Source organism: Triticum aestivum, chromosome 4A, assembly GCF_018294505.1.
Source record: "Triticum aestivum cultivar Chinese Spring chromosome 4A, IWGSC CS RefSeq v2.1, whole genome shotgun sequence".
Classification (NCBI taxonomy): Eukaryota; Viridiplantae; Streptophyta; class Magnoliopsida; order Poales; family Poaceae; genus Triticum; species Triticum aestivum.
In genome coordinates this window covers 250,595,514-250,615,292 of record NC_057803.1, presented here as the reverse complement: position 1 = coordinate 250,615,292, position 19,779 = coordinate 250,595,514, and positions in this window count along the sequence as shown.

The window sequence follows — 19,779 nt, the reverse complement described above, 5'->3', positions numbered from 1 at the left end:
GATTCGAAGCGGTGGCGGATAAGCGGTGGTGGTAGATGGCAGGGGTGATGATGATGGTGCGGCGGCGGCGTGACAACTTATGACCAGAACTCGAAACTCTAAAGGACTAGACTCTAAGACCAGCAACTAGACACGACGATGCAACCGCAAATTCAACAAAGCAAAACCCTAAAAAGATTATGCAAAGGCTCAGATTGGTTCGGATATGATGAACTAACCCTAATTTTTTTGTGGCTTTTTCGTGGACTATAGGTATGAAGAACAGACTCGATCTAAACTACGAAAAACTGTAAAATCTCACCGAGCAACCTGGAAATCTGATACCACTTGATAGAGGCAAAGGTGTCTCGTCTTTCGATGAGATGATGGATATCGCTTTGGTGGAAGTCGACTTTGACGATCCGACTACGAACGTGCGAGGACGTCGCGCCTTAGCAATCGCTAAACCAACTCCGAGAGGTTATTGACCACGCCGGAGCACGATCAACCTGACCACGAGGGTCTGTTTCCTGTGAGTAAACGAAGAACAAGCAAGAAACTAAGATTGCAATCTGGATATTGCGAATATAAGATGAAAGCTTTATTGATCAAGGTGGGGTTCTGTGACGCCTTTGTCTGGTCGTTGAACACAAACGAAGTACGCGAAGTTGCAGCAATGGCGAACTTTTAATCTAAACAAAACCCAAAGTCTAAACGATGCCCTAAGGGCTGTATATATGGAGGAAGAGGGGGAATTTCGTGGCCCTTGGTGGAGGGGTCCCAAATCAACCCTATCTCTTGTTTCCCCACACATACGGCCTGGCCCAATAATAAGGTGACGCAGCACCTAAAATAGCCTATACTTATGTATTTCGAAATTACATGGGCCTGGCCCAATAATAAGGTGACGCAGCACCTAAAATAGCCTCAGGACGAAATTTATGAAGTGGCATCTTGTATATTTCGTCCAAGGCTTCATGCACCCATTATGGTGGCTTCAAAGTCCTGAAATCATCACTTGTAACTCCGTTCTTGTTCCCCTTGCGCATGCCATCATCTCCATGCTTGTTCTTACTCCAATGTTCATCCTTCTCCAAGCTAGGCCCTTCATTTGTAAGCAAAACAAATGTATCCAATTTAAGCAGCATCATATTCTCATGAACATTAGAATCATTACCAAGAAACGAAAGTACCTGGTAATTTAGTTGGCGTGCACGAGCTCTAGTAATTGGTCCAGTATGTATAGCAGCAGGGGCTGTGGGTGTAACAATTGTATTGATGTCCTCATCACAAGAGGGCAGTAAATTCTGTTGAACCAGCAGTGCCTCAGTATCTGCGCTGGTCTGAGCAGCCCATTTTATGGAGTAGAGAGGATCACCCACCCCGGGTTGATAATCCGGGTCATCTGGCCTTAGTGGTGGCACCTCAAGTTGGGGGGTATAAGTTCACCGAGGTGCTTATGGATGGGGGAAGGAGTATCAATATTCTTTACTATGATACCTTCCGCCGTATGGGGTTGACAGATAAGAATCTTAAACCATCGAACACCATTTTTCATGGTGTGGTGCCCGGTAAGTCTGCGTATCCAGTGGGCAAGATAGCCCTAGAGGTGGCTTTTATAGATGATCATGATTCAAGGTCAGAAACATTGACTTTTGAGGTGGTGAAAATCAAGAGTCCGTATCATGCCCTGTTCAGGCATCCGGCTTATGCTAAGTTCATGGCGAGGCCATGTTATGTTTATTTACAGCCTAAGATGCCGGGTCACAAGGGTACCATCATAGTACATGGGAGCAGGAAGACCGCTTTGGAGTGTGAAGAGGGTGATGCGGCTTACGCTGAGTTGGTTTGTGACACAGAGGACCTGAAGTTTTATAAAGACAAGGTTGATCCGGCCGACATGACTTCTTTGAAAAAACCAACTACGGAGCACGATCCGGCGTTGAAGTTTAAATCGGCTACATACACTAAGATGGTTGATTTTGTTCCTGGCGATTCATCCAAGCAGTTTAGCATCAGCGCTAACCTGGATCCCAAATAGGAAAGCGCGCTCATCGAGTTCATCCGTGAGAACTGGGACATCTTTGCATGGAAGCCTTCTGACATGCTAGGTGTACCGAGGGAACTCGCTGAGCACACCCTTAATATAGATCCTAAGTTTAAACCGGTTAGGTAGTTTCTCCGCCACTTCAACGAAGAAAGGCGTAAGGCTATTGGTGAGGAGGTAGCTCGGCTGTTGGCCACAGGGTTTATCGTGGAGGTCTTGCACCCAGAGTGGCTGGCTAATCCGGTACTTGTCCTTAAGAAAAAACAGCACTTGGCGTATGTGTGTGGACTACACATATTTGAACAAAGCTTGCCCAGCAGATCCCTTTGCCCTCCCTCGTATTGATCAGATTATTGATGCTACGGCAGGTTGTGTCCGTTTGTGTTTTCTGGATGCTTATTCTGGTTACCATTATATCAAAATGGCAGTTAAGGACCAGGAGAAGACAACTTTTATAACTCCCTTTGGTGCCTTCTGCTATGTCTCTATGCCCTTTGGGCTCAACAGTGCCCAGGCGACTTATCAGCGCTGCGTCCAGAATTGTTTTCATAAGCAGATTGGGCGCAATGTTCATGCATATGTGGATGATATTGTGGTAAAGTTCAGGAAGGAGGAAACATTGATAGATGACTTGAGAGGACCTTTTGACAACCTGCGGGTTTATAAGATGATGCTTAATCCGGACAAATGTGTCTTTGTTGTTCCGACAGGCAAGCTCCTGGGTTTCCTGGTGTCTAACAGGGGCATTGAGGCTAACCCGGAGAAGATTACAGCTATCACCTCTCTGGCTAAATCGGCGTGTATCAACGACGTTCAGCGTCTGGCGGGCCAGATTGCAGCTTTGAGCCGGTTTATCAGTCCTCTTGGGGAGAAGGCTACCCCTTTATATCAGATGCTAAAGAAAACAGATGACTTTGCCTGGAGCGATGCAGCAGATAAAGCGTTTGAAGATTTGAAGAGGTAGTTAGCTGAACCGCCTGTCCTTGCGGCTCCGGTCGATAAAGAGCCTTTACTGCTATATATGGCTGCTAATGCCCGGGCTGTTAGTGTGGCTATTGTTGCGGAGCACAAGGAGGCTGGAAAGGAGTATCAGGTTCAACGGCCAGTTTATTATATCAGTGAGGTGCTTATCGAATCAAAGCAGAGGTATCCGCATTGGCAGAAGCTGGTGTATGGGGTGTTTATGGCAAGCCGGAAGATCAAGCATTATTTTCAGGGTCATCCTATCACAGTGGTCAGTTCAGTCCCTCTGGGAGATATCATTCAAAACAGAGAAGCAACTGGCCGGATTGCTAAGTGGGCTATTGAGCTTGGACCTCACGGACTCAAATATGCACCTCGCACAACGATCAAATCTCAAGCACTCATGGATTTCATCAATGATTGGACCGAGTTGCAGGCACCAGAGGAAAAGCCAGACTATGCTTATTGGACTATTCATTTTGATGGGTCCAGGCAATTGGAGGGCTCGGGGGCTGGAGTTATATTAACTTCCCCACGAGGTGACAAGTTTTGTTATGTTCTTCGCTTAATGTTCCCTTGCACTAACAATGCATCTGAGTATGAGGCCTTACTCCACGGTCTTCGGATGGCCAAAGGGATGAACTTAAGCCGGGTTAAGTGCTTCGGTGACTCGGACCTGGTGGCTCAACAGGTGTCTGGCACTTGGGATTCTAAGGGCCCACTCATGGCTGCATATCGACGAGAGGTGGATATAGTGGCTGGTCATTTCAAGGGTTATCAAGTTGACCATATAGACCGGAGAAAGAATGAAGCGGTGGATGCTTTAAGTCGCCTAGGCTCTCAGCGTAAACTGGTCCCACCTAATGTCTCCCTCAACGTACTACATAATCTGTTGGTCAAGCTACCAACAGAGGAGGAGTTGGCTATTCCTGACCCGTAGGCCCAGTTCATGGCGGCTTTGCATGTTACACCAGATTGGACAGTCCCGTACTTGGCCTACATGAACCGGGGTGAGTTACCGGAGGATGAAACCTTGGCCCAGTAGATAATCCAGCGATCCAAGTCAATGACCATTATCAATAGGGAGTTACATCGTTACAACGTTACATGAGCAATTCAGCGTTGCATGTCTCCTCAAGAGGGTTGTGAGATTTTGCGAGAAATCCACGAAGGAGATTGCGGTCACCATGCCGGTTCAAAATCCTTGGTGGCTAATGCCTTTCGTCATGGCTTCTACTGGTTGACGGCTCATGCTGACGCAGAGGATTTAGTAAAGAGGTGTGACGGTTGTCAGAAGTTTGCACGCCGTGCCCATGTTCCAGCCCAGGAGTTGAGAATGATTCCAATCACTTGGCCATTTGCAACTTGGGGGCTCGATATGGTTGGACCCTTTAAGAGATCCAAGGACAAAAAGACCCACCTGTTGGTGGCGGTTGACAAGTTTACCAAGTGGGTAGAGGCAGAGTCAGTCAGTAAGTGTGATGCAGCCACGACGGTTCAGTTCATCAAGAAGGTGATTTTCCGGTTTGGTTTTCCACACAGCATTATCACGGTTAATGGTACTAATCTGTCTAAGGGTGAGATGGAGGAATTTTGTCAACGTGAGAACATCCAGCTTGATGTAGCGTCAGTTGCTCACCCCAAGTCTAATGGTCAAGCAGAGAGGGAAAATCAAGAAATTTTGAGAGGTATTAAACCCTGGCTTATGGTTCCTTTAAAGCAGACACTGGGTTGTTGGGTGGAGGAGTTACCTTCCGTATTATGGAGTATCAACGCCACACCAAACAGATCTACGGGTTACATGCCTTTCTTCATGGTTTATGGAGCAGAGGCGGTTCTCCCTAGTGACATACGTCATGACTCACCCCGTGTGACTGCTTATGTTGAAGCTGAGAATGAGAAAGCACGTCAGGACTCACTGGACCTGTTAGATGAGGAGCGTGATTTAGCAGTAGTGCATTCAGCGATTTATCAACAAGATCTCCGATGTTATCACAGCCGCCGGGTTAAGACCAGAACTTTTCAAGAAGGCGATCTGGTGCTCCGGCTCATCCAGGATCAGACTGATATGCACAAGTTATCCCCACCTTGGGAAGGACCTTTTGTGGTCAGCAAAAATCTGCACAACGGGTCATACTATCTCATCGATGTTCGAGAGCACAAAGACTCACGAACGGAGGAGGAGACTCAGTGGCCGTGGAATATAGCTCTTCTTCGGCCTTACTATACTTGAGCCACAGGCTCTTCTTATTTACATACTTATGACAATGTATATATTATATAATAAACCGGAGCCTTAGTTAAAGCCGGGTCTCTGTTATTTTTTACATCATGTGTGGTTCCATGGGGGCTTCTACTTACAAAGCGGAGTTTTATTAACCCGGCCCATAAGGCCACACAAATATAAAGGGAATCACTAGGGGGCTTGGTCGTATTCGAACCATGGCTACACCTCTTGATCGGTTTAACACCGAAAAGGGATATCACTAGGGGGCTTGGTTGTCTTCACACCATAGCTACACCTCTTGATAAGCTTAAAGCCAAAAGGAAATTATGTGGAACTCAAGAGAGTTTGTTGCATCAATCACAACTCAAACATGGGTAACCACTGAGCATACCTCAAATATTACATGGGGGCTCCTTGCTTCTCAAAGAACAACGAGCTTGAACCCGTGTAGTAGGCTATCAAGCCAGGCTTGGAAGCCAGGTGTATTCACCTAAAACCCCCGGTTATCCTGCCTCTTTAAGTAAGTCACTCCGTCCAGGTAAACCTGGTATGACCCATCGAACGTTTGACAAGTCAATCTCATAGACCCTGAACTTGTCAAAGTTAAAACGGTGATTGGTTAAAGATTGAGGTCCATCTTAAAAGGCTTTGCAAAATGGTTTAACTCAGCGGCCTGGTAGCCCATGAAAAGCCTCGATTTAGGGCCTGGCAGCCCATGAAAAGCCTTGTCTATTTCTTTTCGGATTTGCTGTTTTTTAATATCTTTTGATAAGGGATTTATGAATATTTCTGATACACCGGTGTTTATTACAACCCGTCGTGGCTTTCAATGCTCAATTATCAGTACATGATCAGTTCTAAACCGGTAGTAAATTGCCCCGGTCTGGTTTTGGCTATAGGTCACCAGCATTATACAATCCAGTGGTAATCATCAACCGGTATGGTTTTTATATGAACCAGCAATAGGGAAAGGAGTCGTCAACCCTACAGATGGGTATTTTCACTCCTACTGTACCAACAGTTGGTCAGCCAACGAAGATATATCACAGGTATTATTTATTTTATATCTGGTTAATAAAAATCTTGGTTGTCCATCCAAGCTATGTATATATTTTTGGGCATCATGACCCGTCAAGTGGTAAACCACTAGGACACTTTCAAGTTCTTATATGCAGGAACATAAATCATAATGGGCTATGCCTAAAAAGATCCCAAAGGCAGAACAAGTTTTCAGTATCAAGCAAAACAAACATGCTCGATGGCATGGCAGATAAGGTGTTCATGCTATACTATTACAAGGCGTTTTCAATACCCCAAAATTGAATAAGTGTTTTCAAAGAAGTGGCAGATTGCAGCTGTTAAACCGGCCACCGGTTTAGGATTCCTCATCAGGACGGCTTGAGGGTTGAGGGTCATCTTGCGCGGTCACATTCTCTTCATCCCTCCCCAGACGCTGGAAATCAACTGTTGACCAATCGATTCCGGTTAAGGCTTGAAAAGGGCCTCTTCATGGATAAGGTTGGAGGGGTCAATGTCAGGAGCGTAAGTATGCTTATGGATTGGCGGCATAAGATCTTCAACATTTTGAATCAGTGCCCTTGTCTTTTTCCCTCAGCATCATAAACCGGTTGAAAATGAGATAGATCTGTATCCTTCGCCAGTTTGTTTGCTATCGGCCGCATCTCCTTTGTCAGCCTTCGAAGATCGTCGTTATTGAAGTCTGAGCCGTCTTCTTTCACACCAGGATAGCCTTTGATGATATCTGCCGGTTCAAGATCCGGAATGCACGCCTTGGCCCGGATTAGCGCGGTCAGCGCACCTGACCTTGCGGCTAATCTCTTCAGTTCGTTGATCTGGGCAGGCAGCATGGCGAGCTTTTCGATAGTTTCTTTTATTAGCGATGGCGGAGGCTTATTATAAGCTGCCGTGCAAATGGCTCGCTGGGATCCAAAGAACAGTTGTTCTATCAAGGTATAGGCCGCTTTAAGCTTCATCTGCATGTCAGAGCCCAGATGAGCAATACGGGTCCCTGTCATGGTTAAACATCAGTAACCAGGTCATTGATAAGATATTATGAATTCGACAAATTGCATGAGAGAGTACTTACCAAACACAGCAGAAGTCATGGCGTTAATCTACCGCTTTAAGCCGGTCAGTTCTTCAACCACCGGCTTGAGGGCTGTCTCTGCATCCTCGGCCTTTTTTGTCAAACCGGCCTTTTCTGTCTCCCAGTCTGCACGCTCTTTGTTAAAGGTCTCTTTCAGCCTTTCCATGGCTGGTAGGGCATTTGTTAAATCCTCCTTGGCCTTGGAAGCCTCTACTTGCTGAGATTTGACGTTCTCCTGAAGGTCAGTGGTTTGAGCATCCTTTTTACTCAGCTCATCCTACAAAGGTGAGGTATATCATCAAAACAGGTTATGAAGTACCAAGCGTATAATGAGTTATGCACTTTGTACTTGGGGGCTAATGCCTATTTGCTCTATCATCAACATATTTTTCACAAGTCTCAAGTATAATGCAAGCATTATCCTTAACACTTGGGGGCTAATGTACATCTGTTCAAAGTTGACGCATTGATTCAAGACCCGATTTACCTTGGAAAGATAAACCGGCCCTTGGGGGCTACACCGATGAAAACTATAGGAATACAATGATAAAGTACCGGTTTGTTTCCAAAGATCACTTAACATATGGAGGATCAGCATGCAAGGATTAAGATATTACAAAGTCCCGATTTATGATTGTTATCATAAACCGGCCCTTGGGGTCTACTTGAGTTGATATTTAAAAATTGGATTTATGAAAGGGGAAGTGATGAAAATACCTCATAGCGCTCCTTCATCAGGTTCACCAAACCGGCTTCATAATCACGGTTTGAGTGCAGACGGTTTAAAAAACCAGAATGGAGTTCTTGAGTGCTGAGATGGGCATAGCTTGACAAGTCGGTGCTCCATTTGCCTTTTTCCATGGCAGCGCATTCTTCCTTGGCACTATGTTTGGCCAAAATTACAGGATGGCCAGGGGAGGTGTGACCAATACTAGTAATGATAACTTTGCCTTCTTTGTCTCCAGCAGTCTATTCTGGAGTTGATGGGGTTTCAGTAGCCCTCACCGAATTAGAAGATCTATCATCAACCCAGATTGGATCTGCCGGTTCATCATCAGGCACAGCAGTGTCAACTTCTAGTTGTTCATCAATATTGTGGTCTTGAGGAGGTGGTTCATCAAACGTAGCTTCAGGATTTCGACCCTCCAGTTCAACTATTTGCTCTTGTTCAACCGTTTGCTCCGGTTCAATAACTGTCGGGTGATAGAGGCAAAGGTGTCTCGTCTTTCGATGAGATGATGGATATCGCTTTGGTGGAAGTCGACTTTGACGATCCGACTATGAACGTGCGAAGACGTCGCGCCTTAGCAATCGCTAAACCAACTCCGAGAGGTTATTGACCACGCCGGAGCACGATCAACCTGACCACGAGGGTCTGTTTCCTGCGAGCAAACGAAAAACAAGCAAAAAACTAAGATTGCAATCTGGATATTGCGAATATAAGATGAAAGCTTTATTGATCAAGGTGGGGTTCTGTGACGCCTTTGTCTGGTCGTTGAACACAAACGAAGTACGCGAAGTTGCAGCTATGGCGAACTTTTAATCTAAACAAAACCCAAAGTCTAAACGATGCCCTAAGGGCTGTATATATGGAGGAGGAGGGGGGAATTTTGGTGGCCCTTGGTGGAGGGGTCCGAAATCAACCCTATCTCTTGTTTCCCCACACATACGGACTCTAAAAATAGCCTATACTTATGTATTTCGAAATTACATGGGCCTGGCCCAATAATAAGGTGACGCAGCACCTAAAATAGCCTCGGGACGAAATTTATGAAGTGGCATCTTGTATATTTCGTCCAAGGCTTCATGCCCCCATTATGGTGGCTTCAAAGTCCTGAAATCATCACTTGTAACTCCGTTCTTGTTCCCCTTGCGCATGCCATCATCTCCATGCTTGTTCTTGCTCCAATGTTCATCCTTCTCCAAGCTAGGCCCTTCATTTGTAAGCAAAACAAATGTATCCAATTTAGGCAGCATCATATTCTCATGAACATTAGAATCATTACCAAGAAACGAAAGTACCTGGTAATTTAGTTGGCGTGCACGAGCTCTAGTAATTGGTCCAGTATGTATAGCAGCAGGGGCTGTGGGTGTAACAATTGTATTGATGTCCTCATCATCCTCCCCTTCTTGAAATGAAGTCGTCCTCGACGGAAGTTCATCTTCCTCACCCAAATAAGGCTTCAAATCTGCAATGTTAAAAGTGGGACTAACCCCAAAATCTGCAGGCAGCTCAAGTTTATATGCATTATCATTTATTTTCTCTAACACCTTAAAGGGACCATCAGCTCGTGGCATTAACTTTGATTTGCGCAAATCAGGAAATCTATCCTTACGCAAATGTAACCAAACAAGATCTCCAGGTGCAAACACAACATGTTTTCTACCCTTATCTCCAGCAAGTTTATATTTAGCATTCATGCGCTCAATGTTTTCCTTAGTTAACTCATGCATTTTTAAAATCAATTCAGCACGTTGTTTAGCATCAAAATTAACCTTCTCCGAAGATGGAAGAGGCAACAAATCAATAGGTGCACGAGGTAGGAAACCATACACAACTTCAAAAGGGCACATCTTAGTAGTAGAATGCAATGAACGATTAGAAGCAAATTCAATATGAGGCAAGCATTCCTCCCACATTTTCTTATTATTCTTCAAAACAGCCCTAAGCATAGTAGACAACGTTCTATTGACTACTTCAGTTTGTCCATCAGTTTGGGGGTGACAAGTAGTACTAAAAAGCAGTTTAGTCCCCAACTTAGCCCATAAACATCTCCAAAAGTGGCTAAGAAATTTAGTATCACGATCTGAAACAATAGTATTTGGCACACCATGCAAGCGAATAATTTCATGAAAGAACAAATCAGCAACATTAACAGCATCATCGCTTTTATGACATGGTATAAAGTGTGCCATTTTCGAGAATCTATCCACGACAACAAATATGCTATCCCTCCCCTTCTTTGTTCGAGGTAAACCTAAAACAAAGTCCATAGATATATCCTCCCAAGGAACACTAGGTACAGGCAAAGGCATATATAAACCATGAGGATTGAGTCATGACTTAGCTTTTTGACATGTAGTGCAGCGAGCAATAAAACGCTCAACATCCCGTCTCATCTTTGGCCAAAAGAAATGTGTAGCAAGTACGTCCTCCGTCTTCTTCACGCCAAAGTCTCCCATTAATCCTCCTCCATGCGCCTCCTGCAACAACAAAAGACGAACGGAGCTAGCTGGAATGCATAGCTTGTTAGCACGAAACACAAATCCATCGTTAACAACAAACTTGTTCCACATTCTTCCTTCTTTACAATTCTGCATTACATCTTTAAAATCAGCATCATGCACATATTGATCTTTGATGGTCTCCAAACCAAATATTTTGAAGTCAAGTTGTGAAAGCATAGTATAGCGACGAGACAATGCATCAGCAATAACATTTTCTTTTCCCTTCTTGTTTTTAATGACATAAGGGAAAGTCTCAATGAATTCAACCCATTTAGCATGTCTACGATTCAGTTTAGCTTGACTTTTAATATGTTTCAAAGATTCATGATCAGAATGTATAACAAATTCTTTGGGCCATAAATAATGTTGCCATGTTTCTAAAGTCCGAACAAGAGCATATAATTCTTTATCATAAGTAGAATAATTCAGACTAGGCCCACTCAATTTTTCAGAAAAGTATGCAACAGGTTTGCCATCTTGTAATAACACACCTCCTAATCCAATTCCACTAGCATCACATTCAAGCTCAAAAGTCTTATTAAAATCAGGAAGTTGGAGTAAAGGAGCATGTGTCAACTTATCTTTCAATACCGTGAAGGCTTCTTCCTGTGCGGTACCCCAAACAAAAGGCACATCCTTCTTTGTAAGCTCGTTGAGAGGTGCAGCAATGGTGCTGAAATCTCTCACAACACGCCTATAGAATCTGATAGAGGCAAAGGTGTCCCGTCTTTCGATGAGATGGTGGATTTCGCTTTGGAGGAAGTCGACTTTGACGATCCGACTACGAACGTGCGAGGACGTCGCGCCTTAGCAATCGCTAAACCAACTCCGAGAGGTTATTGACCACGCCGGAGCACGATCAACCTGACCACGAGGGTCTGTTTCCTGCGAGCAAACGAAGAACAAGCAAGAAACTAAGATTGCAATCTGGATATTGCGAATATAAGATGAAAGCTTTATTGATCAAGGTGGGGTTCTGTGACGCCTTTGTCTGGTCGTTGAACACAAACGAAGTACGCGAAGTTGCAGCTATGGCGAACTTTTAATCTAAACAAAACCCAAAGTCTAAACGATGCCCTAAGGGCTGTATATATGGAGGAAGAGGGGGGGAATTTCGTGGCCCTTGGTGGAGGAGTCCGAAATCAACCCTATCTCTTGTTTCCCCACACATACGGACTCTAAAAATAGTCTATACTTATGTATTTCGAAATTACATGGGCCTGGCCCAATAATAAGGTGACGCAGCACCTAAAATAGCCTCGGGACGAAATTTATGAAGTGGCATCTTGTATATTTCGTCCAAGGCTTCATGCACCCATTATGGTGGCTTCAAAGTCTTGAAATCATCACTGGTAACTCCGTTCTTGTTCCCCTTGCGCATGCCATCATCTCCATGCTTGTTCTTGCTCCAATGTTCATCCTTCTCCAAGCTAGGCCCTTCATTTGTAAGCAAAACAAATGTATCCAATTTAGGCAGCATCATATTCTCATGAACATTAGAATCATTACCAAGAAACGAAAGTACCTGGTAATTTAGTTGGCGTGCACGAGCTCTAGTAATTGGTCCAGTATGTATAGCAGCAGGGGCTGTGGGTGTAACAATTGTATTGATGTCCTCATCATCCTCCCCTTCTTGAAATGAAGTCGTCCTCGACGGAAGTTCATCTTCCTCACCCAAATAAGGCTTCAAATCTGCAATGTTAAAAGTGGGACTAACCCCAAAATCTGCAGGCAGCTCAAGTTTATATGCATTATCATTTATTTTCTCTAACACCTTAAAGGGACCATCAGCACGTGGCATTAACTTTGATTTGCGCAAATCATGAAATCTATCCTTACGCAAATGATGAGGACATGACTACCTTGGATATGACCAAAAATATTGCATATATGCATATTTGTCAGGTGATTTCTAGTGCAAACTATTCAATAATCTATTTATGTTATCCAGAACAAAAATACTTCACACACTTTTGTGTTTTGTCTAATTGCAGGTGTATGGGACATTTGTACAATCCACATATGAAGATAAGGAAGAAAGAGATGTTTATTTGCTGTCCAAAAAGTCCTCTCACGTCACTTTTGGCCCAAGAGAAGATAGAGTCCAGGTCTCTCACGTTCTGGATTCAGATTCGGACTGCACAGACACACCTGACTCAAAACGCACACAAGTTTTTCATACGTACTCCGAATTGGGTGATTCTTTTTTTTGTTGGAAACTAGATTTCGTGCACTTTCCAACCCAATTGGAATCACATTCAAATTCGTCCGGAGCGTTGAGTTGTGGACGAAACAATCTGATGCTACAGCAGAATCCGAGTCAAACTACAAGTCCAAAGGTGTTACATCACCTCCACTTGGGCCCATTGGCCTTGTACGACCTAGATTTAGTTTTAGGCTGCCTTCGGACGTCCTCCCACCTCCTTGGCCGCCACCCCTTGCTCCTATATAAGTAGATCCATCTAGTAGCTTTTGCTGGGGTTTTGTTTAGATTAAAAGTTCGTCATAGCTGCAACTTCGCGTACTTCGTTTGTGTTCAACGACCAGACAAAGGCGTCACAGAACCCCACCTTGATCAATAAAGCTTTCATCTTATATTCGCAATATCCAGATTGCAATATCAGTTTCTTGCTTGTTCTTCGTTTGCTCGCAGGAAACAGACCCTCGTGGTCAGGTTGATCGTGCTCCGGCGTGGTCAATAACCTCTCGGAGTTGGTTTAGCGATTGCTAAGGCGCGACGTCCTCGCACGTTCGTAGTCGGATCGTCAAAGTCGACTTCCACCAAAGCGATATCCATCATCTCATCGAAAGACGGGACACCTTTGCCTCTATCATTATTATTCTTCAAAACAGCCCTAAGCATAGTAGACAACGTTCTATTGACTACTTCAGTTTGTCCATCAGTTTGGGGGTGACAAGTAGTACTAAAAAGCAGTTTAGTCCCCAACTTAGCCCATAAACATCTCCAAAAGTGGCTAAGAAATTTAGTATCACGATCTGAAACAATAGTATTTGGCACACCATGCAAGCGAATTTCACGAAAGAACAAATCAGCAACATTAACAGCATGATCGCTTTTATGACATGGTATAAAGTGTGCCATTTTCGAGAATCTATCCACGACAACAAATATGCTATCCCTCCCCTTCTTTGTTCGAGGTAAACCTAAAACAAAGTCCATAGATATATCCTCCCAAGGAACACTAGGTACAGGCAAAGGCATACATAAACCATGAGGATTTAGTCGTGACTTAGCTTTTTGACATGTAGTGCAGCGAGCAATAAAACGCTCAACATCCCGTCTCATCTTTGGCCAAAAGAAATGTGTAGCAAGTACGTCCTCCGTCTTCTTCACGCCAAAGTGTCCCATTAATCCTCCTCCATGCGCCTCCTGCAACAACAAAAAACGAACGGAGCTAGCTGGAATGCATAGCTTGTTAGCACGAAACACAAATCCATCGTTAACAACAAACTTGTTCCACATTCTTCCTTCTTTACAATTCTGCATTACATCTTTAAAATCAGCATCATGCACATATTGATCTTTGATGGTCTCCAAACCAAATATTTTGAAGTCAAGTTGTGAAAGCATAGTATAGCGACGAGACAATGCATCAGCAATAACATTTTCTTTTCCCTTCTTGTGTTTAATGACATAAGGGGAAGTCTCAATGAATTCAACCCATTTAGCATGTCTACGATTCAGTTTAGCTTGACTTTTAATATGTTTCAAAGATTCATGATCAGAATGTATAACAAATTCTTTGGGCCATAAATAATGTTGCCATGTTTCTAAAGTCCGAACAAGAGCATATAATTCTTTATCATAAGTAGAATAATTCAGACTAGGCCCACTCAATTTTTCAGAAAAGTATGCAACAGGTTTGCCATCTTGTAATAAGACACCTCCTAATCCAATTCCACTAGCATCACATTCAAACTCAAAAGTCTTATTAAAATCAGGAAGTTGGAGTAAAGGAGCATGTGCCAACTTATCTTTCAATATCGTGAAGGCTTCTTCCTGTGCGGTACCCCAAAGAAAAGGCACATCTTTCTTTGTAAGCTCATTGAGAGGTGCAGCAATGGTGCTGAAATCTCTCACAAAACGCCTATAGAATCCGGCGAGGCCAAGAAAACTCCTCACTTGTGTGACCGTTTTGGGCTGCGGCCAACTCTCAATAGCTTCAATCTTGGCTTTATCAACTTCAATTCCATGTGGAGTAACAACATAGCCAAGAAAAGATACTCGGTCGGTGCAAAAGGTGCACTTCCCAAGGTTACCAAACAAACGTGCATCACGTAGAGCAATAAAAACAGCACGTAAATGTTCCAAATGTTCTTCCAAAGATCTGCTATAAATCAATATGTCATCAAAGTAAACTACCACAAATCGTCCAATGAAAGCACGTAAAACTTCGTTCATTAATCTCATGAAAGTACTAGGTGCATTAGTTAACCCAAAAGGCATGACTAACCACTCATATAATCCAAACTTAGTTTTAAATGCTGTTTTCCATTCATCTCCCAATTTCATACGAATTTGATGGTAGCCACTACGCAAATCAACTTTGGAGAATATTGTAGAGCCACTCAATTCATCAAGCATATCATCTATCCTAGGAATAGGATGACGATAACGAATAGTAATATTATTAATGCCTCTACAATCAACACACATACGTGATGTACCATCCTTTTTCGGCACTAGAATAATAGGAACAGCACAAGGACTAAGGGATTCGCGTATATAACCTTTGTCGAGAAGCCCTTGTACTTGACGCATAATCTCCTTCGTCTCCTCTGGATTGGTACGGTATGGTGCACGGTTTGGCAGTGAAGCACCGGGAATTAAGGTAATCTGATGCTCAATCCCTCGAATAGGCGGTAATCCCGGTGGCACGTCTTGTGGAAAAACGTCAGCGAACTCCTGCAAAATGTTAGTGACAGCAGGAGCCAAAGAGGAAGGCACATCCTCGAATGAAAATAATGCCTCTTTGCACATAAAAGCATAGCAAACAGATTTGCTGAAATCTAGCTCATCAATATCAGATTTGGTGGCAAATAAACATGCACTTTTCAATTTAATTTCAGAAGCAACACTAGATGGTTTATTATTAAGCTTCATTTGTTGCTCAAATTCTTTTGCCACAATCTGATTTTCACTCTTATTCTTCTCCAGTTGTGCTTTATTAGCTCTATTAATATCATCTTTCAAAATGGAATCAGGAGTCATAGGAAGCAAAGTAATATTTTTATCCTTATGAACAAGAGTATAGTGATTGTTTCTACCATGGTGTACAGAATATTTATCAAATTGCCATGGTCTACCAAGTAATAAGGAACATGCTTGCATAGGTACCACATCACAATCAACATAATCAGCATATGTAGAGATACTAAAATGCACACGAACAGTACGTGTTACCTTAACCTTGCCGCTGTTGTTGAACCATTGGATGTAGTAAGGATGTGGATGTGGTCTTGTGGTGAGAGAAAGCTTCTCCACCATCTCCATGCTAGCCAAGTTGTTGCAGCTCCCTCCGTCTATTATGACGCGCACAGAACGTTCCTTCACAACTCCCTTGGTATGGAACAAATTGTGCCTCTGATTTTGCTCAGCTTGTGTGACCTGCACACTCAAAACACGTTGAGCAACTAAACATTCATACCTGTCAGCGTCCTCAGGAGCCATGTATTGCGTCTCATGATCAAAATCAGATCTACGAGCAGCCACCAGCACCACCACACTCAAAACAAACCTAATAAGCAAGGAACTCGGATTGGTGGTGAATATATGGTGGTGGTATATGGCAGCGGTGGTAGTATATGGATATGGATCGGTGGTGGTATATGGACACGGATTGGTGGTGGTATATGGATACGGATTCGGAGCGGTGGTGGTAGATGGCAGGGGCGATGATGATGGTGCGGCGACGGCGTGACAACTTGTGAACAGAACTCGAAACTCTAAAAGACTTGACGCTAAGACCAGCAACTGAACACGACGATGCAACCGCAAATTCAACAAAGCAAATACAAAAAAGATTATGCAAGGCTCAGATTGGTTCGGATGGGATGAACTAACCCTAATTTTTTTTTGCCTTTTTCGTGGACTATAGGTATGAAGAACAGACTCGATCTAAACTACGAAAAACTGTAAAATCTCACCGAGCAACCTGGAAATCTGATACCACTTGATAGAGGCAAAGGTGTCCCGTCTTTCGATGAGATGGTGGATTTCGCTTTGGTGGAAGTCGACTCTGACGATCCGACTACGAACGTGCGAGGACGTCGCGCCTTAGCAATCGCTAAACCAACTCCGAGAGGTTATTGACCACGCCGGAGCACGATCAACCTGACCACGAGGGTCTGTTTCCTGCGAGCAAACGAAGAACAAGCAAGAAACTGAGATTGCAATCTGGATATTGCGAATATAAGATGAAAACTTTATTGATCAAGGTGGGGTTCTGTGACGCCTTTGTCTGGTCGTTGAACACAAACGAAGTACGCGAAGTTGCAGCTATGGCGAACTTTTAATCTAAACAAAACCCAAAGTCTAAACGATGCCCTAAGGGCTGTATATATGGAGGAAGAGGGGGGAATTTCGTGGCCCTTGGTGGAGGGGTCCGAAATCAACCCTATCTCTTGTTTCCCCACACATACGGACTCTAAAAATAGCCTATACTTATGTATTACGAAATTACATGGGCCTGGCCCAATAATAAGGTGACGCAGCACCTAAAATAGCCTCGGGACGAAATTTAGGAAGTGGCATCTTGTATATTTCGTCCAAGGCTTCATGCACCCATTATGGTGGCTTCAAAGTCCTGAAATCATCACTTGTAACTCCGTTCTTGTTCCCCTTGCGCATGCCATCATCTCCATGCTTGTTCTTGCTCCAATGTTCATCCTTCTCCAAGCTAGGCCCTTCATTTGTAAGCAAAACAAATGTATCCAATTTAGGCAGCATCATATTCTCATGAACATTAGAATCATTACCAAGAAACGAAAGTACCTGGTAATTTAGTTGGCGTGCACGAGCTCTAGTAATTGGTCCAGTATGTATAGCAGCAGGGGCTGTGGGTGTAACAATTGTATTGATGTCCTCATCACACTAGATGGTTTATTATTAGGTTTCATTTGTTGCTCAAATTCTTTTGCCACAATCTTATTTTCACTCTTATTCGTCTCCTGTTTTGCTTTATTAGCTCTATTAATATCATCTTTCAAAATGGAATCAGGAGTCATAGGAAGCAAAGTAATATTTTTATCCTTATGAACAAGAGTATAGTGATTGTTTCTACCATGGTGTACAGAATTTTTATCAAATTGCCATGGTCTACCAAGTAATAAGGAACATGCTTGCATAGGTACCACATCACAATCAACATAATCAGCATATGTAGAGATACTAAAATGCACACGAACAGTACGTGTTACCTTAACCTTGCCGCTGTTGTTGAACCATTGGATGTAGTAAGGATGTGGATGTGGTGTTGTGGTGAGAGAAAGCTTCTCCACCATCTCCATGCTAGCCAAGTTGTTGCAGCTCCCTCCGTCTATTATGACGCGCACAGAACGTTCCTTCACAACTCCCTTGGTATGGAACAAATTGTGCCTCTGATTTTGCTCAGCTTGTGTGACCTGCACACTCAAAACACGTTGAGCAACTAAACATTCATACCTGTCAGCGTCTTCAGGAGCCATGTATTGCGTCTCATGATCAGAATCATCTCCACCATGTTCTTCATGTGTAATAAGAGCCAATGTCTCCTCATCATAGTCACTAGCGGACTCATATCCACCATCCGCGGTAGCAATCATCACACGCGGAGATTTGCATTCCCTCGCATAATGACCTCCTCCCTTACAACGACGACAAATAATATCACTTGTGTGCCCTGTTGATGCCATGGAAGAAGAAGAACGTTGTGCAGGCCCCGCAGGTGCGCTCTTGGCAGATAATGGTGGTTGTGCCTATTTTCTTGTATCACGGCTGGAGGTGGCACCGGATGGAGGTGCTGGTGCAGTTGAAGTAGAAGATGCACGTGGTGTCCATGATGAAGGTCGGCCTGCAGAAAAGTTAGTTCGCCCCAATGCTTGTCGATCCTGCACTTCACGTTCAGCTTTACAAGCAAGATGGAATAAACGAGTGATATTAGTATACTCCTTATAGTCTAGAATGGTCTGAATCTCTCTATTTAATCCACCCAGAAAACGTGCAAGCATAGCTTCATTCTCCTCAACAATACCACATCTAATCATGCCAGTTTGTAATTCCTGATAATATTCTTCTACAGAATTTTTCCCTTGTCTTAAACGCTGCAATTTTTGAAGCAATTCACGTTGATAATATGGTGAAACCCAACGCGTACGCATAGCAGTTTTCAAAGCAGCCCAAGTAGTTGGAATAGGATATAATCTACAATGTTCAGACCACCATACACATGCAAAACTAGTGAAAGCACAAACAGCAGCAGCAACTCGTCTCTCCTCAGGATATTGTAAACATGTAAATAGTTGTTCAGTTTCTAACTCCCAAGTAAGATATATATCAGGAACATATCTACCCTCAAATGGTGGAATATTCAATTTCAGTTTAGGAATATGGACATCATCTCGTACCTAAGGTGGTGGTGCAGGCCTACCATTACGAATATATACCTGAGGTCGACCTGCTGGTGGTGGTGCTGGTGGCTGCTCGTAGATCTGATTTTGATCAACCTCATCCTCATAATCGCCCGCATACTCATCATCCTCCTGGGTACCAGCAGCAGCAGTAGCAGGAGCCAAAGAAGCACCAACAGCAGTAGCAGCGGCACCAGAATTTTGTCCTGGCTCAATAGGAACACGCTGTGCTCGTCCATACTGATTCGGAAGGGGGCGTAGTTGTTGTTGTTGCAGAGGTGCGACAGGTGCAGCCGGTGGTGGAAGACGCGCAAGCAGTTCATTAAATCTGTTATCGAGCTTTGTTTCGAACGTCTTCTCAAGGCCAGTGATCTTCTCCATGGCCTCTTCAAAATTGTTCAGTACATCTTATACCTGTTCAGTCATCATTTGCTGAAACTTATCATGAAGCTCCTTGTTCGATAAGTTCTCCCAGTCAATCTCGTCGGCTTGTGATCCTGGCATGGTTAGCAGCAATAGAAACACACAAGAATATGATCCTACAGACTACTAAGAAGTGGTGGTGGTGTATCACAAATCCGTCAAGCAAATCTCAAATTC